The sequence below is a fragment of the Neophocaena asiaeorientalis genome, unplaced genomic scaffold (assembly GCF_003031525.2).
Source record: "Neophocaena asiaeorientalis asiaeorientalis breed wild unplaced genomic scaffold, Neophocaena_asiaeorientalis_V1.1 scaffold54, whole genome shotgun sequence".
NCBI classification, from domain to species: Eukaryota; Metazoa; Chordata; class Mammalia; order Artiodactyla; family Phocoenidae; genus Neophocaena; species Neophocaena asiaeorientalis.
In genome coordinates, this window is record NW_020174938.1 from 963743 (window position 1) to 970859 (window position 7117).

A 7117-nucleotide genomic window follows, 5' to 3' on the forward strand; every position below is an offset into this window, starting at 1 on the left:
CTGCCTCCTGGAAGCTTCACTCACATGTCCTCACCCCCAGCACCCTCAACCCAGGATGTCTGGCTTCTGTCCCACCACTGCCCACAGTACCCTCAGCAAGGACCCCCACCTGCCCGTGCCAGTCCTCCTGCCCCAGCCTGCTGGGTCTCTGGCTGGCTGGCCACTCCCTCCCCGTAGGAGGCTCCTGACACACACTCTCCTCATTTTCATCGCACCCCTTCATCACTCCTCCTTACACATGGTCACAAGCTGCTGTTTCCATCCTCCCCTCCCTTCTCCTCCCTGGGCCATCTCACTCACACCACTGTTTCAATCACCCTCTATCTATGCCCCCCAGTAGCTCCCATCATGCCCAGAGGAGAGTGGAGGACCCTGACCCGTCTCCCACCCTCCCCTCTCCTCCCTCAGCTCCAGCCACAAGGGCCGCCCCCCAGTTCTCTCTGCTTCCCTCCAGATCCACACAGGCCTGGCCCCTCCTCGTCCGGGTTCAGCTCAGGACACCTCCTCAGAAAGCCTTCCCTGACCACCATGTGCAGGAGCCCCTCCTTACCTGTGTCACACTACCCTGATTGACCGATTTCTCATTTGGTTTTCCCTGTCTCAACAATCCCACAGTGAGCTTTATTGCCAGTCAGGTTAATTGAGGTATAATTTACTTGCAGCAAAATTTACCCTTTTCAGATAACAAATACTAGTGAGGATGTGAAGAAAAGAGAAGCCTTGCGCACTGTTGGTGGGAATGTAAATTGATGCAGCCACTATGGAGAACAGTATGGGGGGTCCTCAAAAAATTAAAAATAGAACTACCATATGATTCAGCAATTCCACTTCTGGGTATATAGCCAAAGGAAATGAAAACACTAACTCAAAAAGATATATGCACTCCTGTGTTCACTGAAGCATTATTTACAATACCCAAGATACGGAGACAATCAAAGTGTCCATCAATGGATGAATGGATAAAGAAGATGTGACATATATATCTATGTAACAAAATATTATCCAGCCATAAAAAATAAGGAAATCTGACAACATGGATGGACCTTGAAGGCATTATGCTAAGTGAAATAAGTCAGACAAATACTGTATGTGGAATCTAAAAGAATAAAAATAAAAAACAAACTCATAGGAAAGGAGATCAGACTTACGGTTACCAGAGGCAGAGGGTTGGGGGAGGAGGAATTGGAGGAAGGTGATCAAAACTTCCAGTTACAAGATAACTAAGTTCTAGGGACATAGAGTACCACAAGATAACTATGGTTAACAGCACTGTCTGTTATATAGGAAAGTTATTAAGAGAGTAGATCCTAAGAGTTCTTATTACAAGGAGAAAACACTATCTCTTTCCTTCCTCCTTTTCTTTCTATTGTACCTATATGAGATGATGGATATTAGGTGGTAATCATTTCACAATATATGTAAATCAAGCCATCATGCTGTACGCCTTAAATATATACAGTGATGTATGTCAATTATTTCTCAATAAAACTGGATCAAACTTTACCCTTTTTAGTGCAAGTTCTAAGCTTTGATAGCTGCATACTGCGTGTAACCACTATTGCAATTAAGATACAGAACAATTCTATTAACCCCCAGATCCAAAAATCTCCATGAGCTGTCCCTTTGTAGTCAACTTCCCCCACTCCCTACCTCTCACAACCACGGAACTGTTTTCTGCCTCTATAGTTTTGTCTTTTCCAGAATGTCATACAAATGGAACCATCTATATGTAGCCTTTTGAGTCTAGCTTTGTTCATTTATCAAATAATGCATTTGAGATTTACCTGTGTTGTTTCTTGTACCAGAATTTCATTCATATTTTTTTTTTATAATTGCTGAGTAGTATTTGATTGTTTATCCATTCACCAGCTAAAGGACATTGGGATCTTGTTTCCAGTTAGAGTCTTGTTCAAAACACACACACACATACACACACACACACACACACACACACACCCCACACACACCAGAGGCAGCTCTACCTCGTTCTCTCTGAGGTTCCCTTTGCTACCTACAAAGTCTGTCCCCTGCCTCCTGGAAGCTTCACTCACATGTCCTCACCCCCAGCACCCTCAACCCAGGATGTCTGGCTTCTGTCCCACCACTGCCCACAGTACCCTCAGCAAGGACCCCCACCTGCCCGTGCCAGTCCTCCTGCCCCAGCCTGCTGGGTCTCTGGCTGGCTGGCCACTCCCTCCCCGTAGGAGGCTCCTGACACACACTCTCCTCATTTTCATCGCACCCCTTCATCACTCCTCCTTACACATGGTCACAAGCTGCTGTTTCCATCCTCCCCTCCCTTCTCCTCCCTGGGCCATCTCACTCACACCACTGTTTCAATCACCCTCTATCTATGCCCCCCAGTAGCTCCCATCATGCCCAGAGGAGAGTGGAGGACCCTGACCTGTCTCCCACCCTCCCCTCTCCTCCCTCAGCTCCAGCCACAAGGGCCGCCCCCCAGTTCTCTCTGCTTCCCTCCAGATCCACACAGGCCTGGCCCCTCCTCGTCCGGGTTCAGCTCAGGACACCTCCTCAGAAAGCCTTCCCTGACCACCATGTGCAAGAGCCCCTCCTTACCTGTGTCACACTACCCTGATTGACCGATTTCTCATTTGGTTTTCCCTGTCTCAACAATCCCACAGTGAGCTTTATTGCCAGTCAGGTTAATTGAGGTATAATTTACTTGCAGCAAAATTTACCCTTTTCAGATAACAAATACTAGTGAGGATGTGAAGAAAAGAGAAGCCTTGCGCACTGTTGGTGGGAATGTAAATTGATGCAGCCACTATGGAGAACAGTATGGGGGGTCCTCAAAAAATTAAAAATAGAACTACCATATGATTCAGCAATTCCACTTCTGGGTATATAGCCAAAGGAAATGAAAACACTAACTCAAAAAGATATATGCACTCCTGTGTTCACTGAAGCATTATTTACAATACCCAAGATACGGAGACAATCAAAGTGTCCATCAATGGATGAATGGATAAAGAAGATGTGACATATATATCTATGTAACAAAATATTATCCAGCCATAAAAAATAAGGAAATCTGACAACATGGATGGACCTTGAAGGCATTATGCTAAGTGAAATAAGTCAGACAAATACTGTATGTGGAATCTAAAAGAATAAAAATAAAAAAACAAACTCATAGGAAAGGAGATCAGACTTACGGTTACCAGAGGCAGAGGGTTGGGGGAAGAGGAATTGGAGGAAGGTGATCAAAACTTCCAGTTACAAGATAACTAAGTTCTAGGGACATAGAGTACCACAAGATAACTATGGTTAACAGCACTGTCTGTTATATAGGAAAGTTATTAAGAGAGTAGATCCTAAGAGTTCTTATTACAAGGAGAAAACACTATCTCTTTCCTTCCTCCTTTTCTTTCTATTGTACCTATATGAGATGATGGATATTAGGTGGTAATCATTTCACAATATATGTAAATCAAGCCATCATGCTGTACGCCTTAAATATATACAGTGATGTATGTCAATTATTTCTCAATAAAACTGGATCAAACTTTACCCTTTTTAGTGCAAGTTCTAAGCTTTGATAGCTGCATACTGCGTGTAACCACTATTGCAATTAAGATACAGAACAATTCTATTAACCCCCAGATCCAAAAATCTCCATGAGCTGTCCCTTTGTAGTCAACTTCCCCCACTCCCTACCTCTCACAACCACGGAACTGTTTTCTGCCTCTATAGTTTTGTCTTTTCCAGAATGTCATACAAATGGAACCATCTATATGTAGCCTTTTGAGTCTAGCTTTGTTCATTTATCAAATAATGCATTTGAGATTTACCTGTGTTGTTTCTTGTACCAGAATTTCATTCATATTTTTTTTTTATAATTGCTGAGTAGTATTTGATTGTTTATCCATTCACCAGCTAAAGGACATTGGGATCTTGTTTCCAGTTTTTGGTGATTATGAATAAAGCCACTATAAATATTCGCATACAGGTTTTTGCATGAACATACGTTTATATTTCTCTTGGGTAAATACCTAGCAGTAGGATTGCTGGGTTATATGGTAAGCATATTTTTAACTTTATAAGGAACTGCCAGACGGTTTTCCAAAGTGGCTGTACCATTTTGCATTCCCACCAGCAACATACAAGAGTTTCAGTTGCTCTGTATCCTCACCAGCACTTACTGTTGTCAATTTTGCAAGAGTCATTGTAAGAGATACGCGGTGGTATCTCACTGGGGTTTTAATTTGCACTTCCCTAATGACTAATGATGATGAGTGATTTTTTTATGTGCCTGATTTATTATTTTAGTACCATCACTATTTGAAAGTACCATCTTGATTTCATTATTTCTGTTTATTTTCCATTTCTCCCATCATATGTGAGAGCAGGGACCTTGGCATCTACTCCCCCAATATCTAGAAGAGTATCTGGTACTGGATAATGATGATGATGATGGTGATGATATTGAGCATTTATAGAGTCCTTTTCATGTGCCCAGTGCTGTTTTGGGTGCTTTACAAATATTAACTCATTTAATCCTCATAACCACCCTAAGAGAGACAGATGCTATCCCCTTTTTAAAGAGGAGAAAACAAAGGCAGAGAGAAGTAATTAACCAGTAGCTAATAAGGGACTGAGCCCAGCTTCAATCCCAGGTCTTCTGGAGTCAGAGTCTACAGTCATAATCAATACATTACCTGGCCCATAGCAGCCACATTTGCTAAAGGAATGAAAATGTGGAAGAAAGGCAACAACTTCAATCCAGCATGCCATGGACTGAATGTTTGTGTCCCCCCCAAAATTCATATGTTGAAACCTGATCTCCAGTGTGATGGTATTTGGAGGTGCAGCTTTGCGGAGGTGATTAGGTCATGAGAGCGCAGCCCTCATGAACAGGATTAGTGCCCTTATAAAAGAGACACTGGAGAACCCTGTCACCCCTTGTGCCATGTGAGCTCACAGCGAGAAGATGGGATCTATGAACCAGGAAGCAGGCCCTCACCAGATGCTGAATCTTCCAGCACCTTGATCTTGGATTTTCAGTCTCCAGACTGTGAGAATTAAACTACTATTGTTTATAAGCCACTCAGTCTCTGGTATTTTGTTATAGTAGCCTGAACAGACTAAGACAGAGTGGCTTCTAGACGCCGCCTCTTGGATTTTCTCCCTCCAAAGCTGAACTCATTCTCACTCTCAATCCTGCTTCTCCTCCTAAAAAATTCATTTTATGTTGGTATGGCAGGTGTTCAATGGGGATAAGAGGGGTGAGGCTGAGTCAAACCTGGAGCCTGATGGTAGAGGGCCTGGGCCGGCCATGGGGCTTATTCATTCGCGGGGACGTTTCCTCAAAGCTTTTCCCATCAGTCCCTCCCACAAACCCTGGGCCCCCTCAGGAGGAGAAAATGAACATGGCCTTGGCAATTCTGAAACCCTTGCTCTGAGAGCACCCCATAAAACCCCTGCTACAGATAACTTTACTGCTCACTGAATGTCTGGGCACATTTCCTCCATGCCCTCCCCCACACAGAATGTCCCCACACTTCCTCAGATCCTTTACAGGTAGTTGAGGCCATACGAGAAGTTCTGGCCAGTGGGCTGTGAACCAAAGTGATGTGTGTCACTGCTGGGCCAATGCATTTAGGAGCCAGTGTGTGCCTCTACCATTTTCTCTTCTTTGCCACAGTGGCTGAAGGAGGCCACAAGTTCCTGATGGGGCAGCTACCACATGGTGGAGCTTCTGTCAGCCTGGGTCCCTGCGTGACTCAATGGACCAGAGGCTGCCACCCTCCCCACTTCCCACATCGAACATGTAATGTGAATTCGTATGGTAAAGGAAGAAAGAAGAAAGGAGCCTTGTCGCATTAAATCACTGAGAGTTCAGAGAGAGCTTGTTCACGCCGCACATCACCATCCTACCTACACCCCCACTGGCCACATGGGGGCGCATGGTTTGAGAACACGTTTGGATGACTTTCTGGGTGACAGAATTAAGCTCCATTTGGGAGCCCCTAAATGACTAGGATTTCAGTGGGGGATGGAATATCTCAATCGCCAAGTTGAAAGGTTCCCCATTCGCAAGGGAAAGGGGGCAGTTCCAGGCCCTTTGGCAGGAGCCACTAGCAGGACCATCCCCGTCTGGGGAAGGGAGGTGTGAGCCGAGGCAGCTGGGAGCATCTCCATGAGAGCTGGGGCCTTGGCCTGCATTCAAGGGCTTGAACTTGACTTTAGAACAAAGGCTGGAGTGTCTTTAGAGCTTTATCCCTAACTCAGGTTTGGGACCAGCTCTCAGAAAGGCGCTTGGACCCCAAACTGGTCTGTCCTGGATGGACAGTTTGGGGTCGGGGAGGGGGAAGGAAACTCCAACAGGGCCTTGGAGCCGCAAATGACAATGCACTGCAAGCTTAATTGTAGGTTTATATTTTGAACTTACTGACACTTTAGCAACGATCACCTTGAATGTTGTATGCTCCTGTGGGACAACACAGGGAATAGGGAGAAGAGGCCTCCCCTCAAGATAAGAGTGGGGCGCTGGTAGACAATCTGAGGGGAAAGCCCTTAGTTCATATTAAGCCCCTGTGACTTCTTGCCTTTTCCAAGAAGTAAGATTTGGCTACAGTAAAATACACTGTCTCCTGCCACACACCCCCTCCAAACTGGTACGATACGGCTTCTTTGAGGCCATTAAAAAGACTTCTTGAGAATGAGCGCTGGATGCCGGTGTCAATACTTGTCTGCGTGCATCCAAACGCCTGTGGTTTTGAAATGGGGCCAGGGTAGCTGGAAACTGTGGCCTTGCATGGCACCCTGCAGGGGTACTGGGGTGTGCTGGGGTGGGGACTTGGATCAGAGGCAGGGGTGGGTTGTTTAAAGTGTAGAAGCCCCTTGGGCAAAGGTGGACTTGGTGGAACCCAGGGACCTGGGGACAGGGGCTTCTAAAAGAGCAGTCATAAGAAATCCTCTCTCAGAGGCTTTGGGGGTGGGGGGCCTGCAGTTGGGTGTGGCTGTTCCCTGGGAAGGACTGAAGCGAGTTTTGCCATCATTTTGGCTAGGAATAAAAGGGTGTGACTGGGCTTCCCTGGTGGCGCCGTGGTTGAGAGTCCGCCTGCCGATGCAGGGGACACGGGTTCGTGCCCCA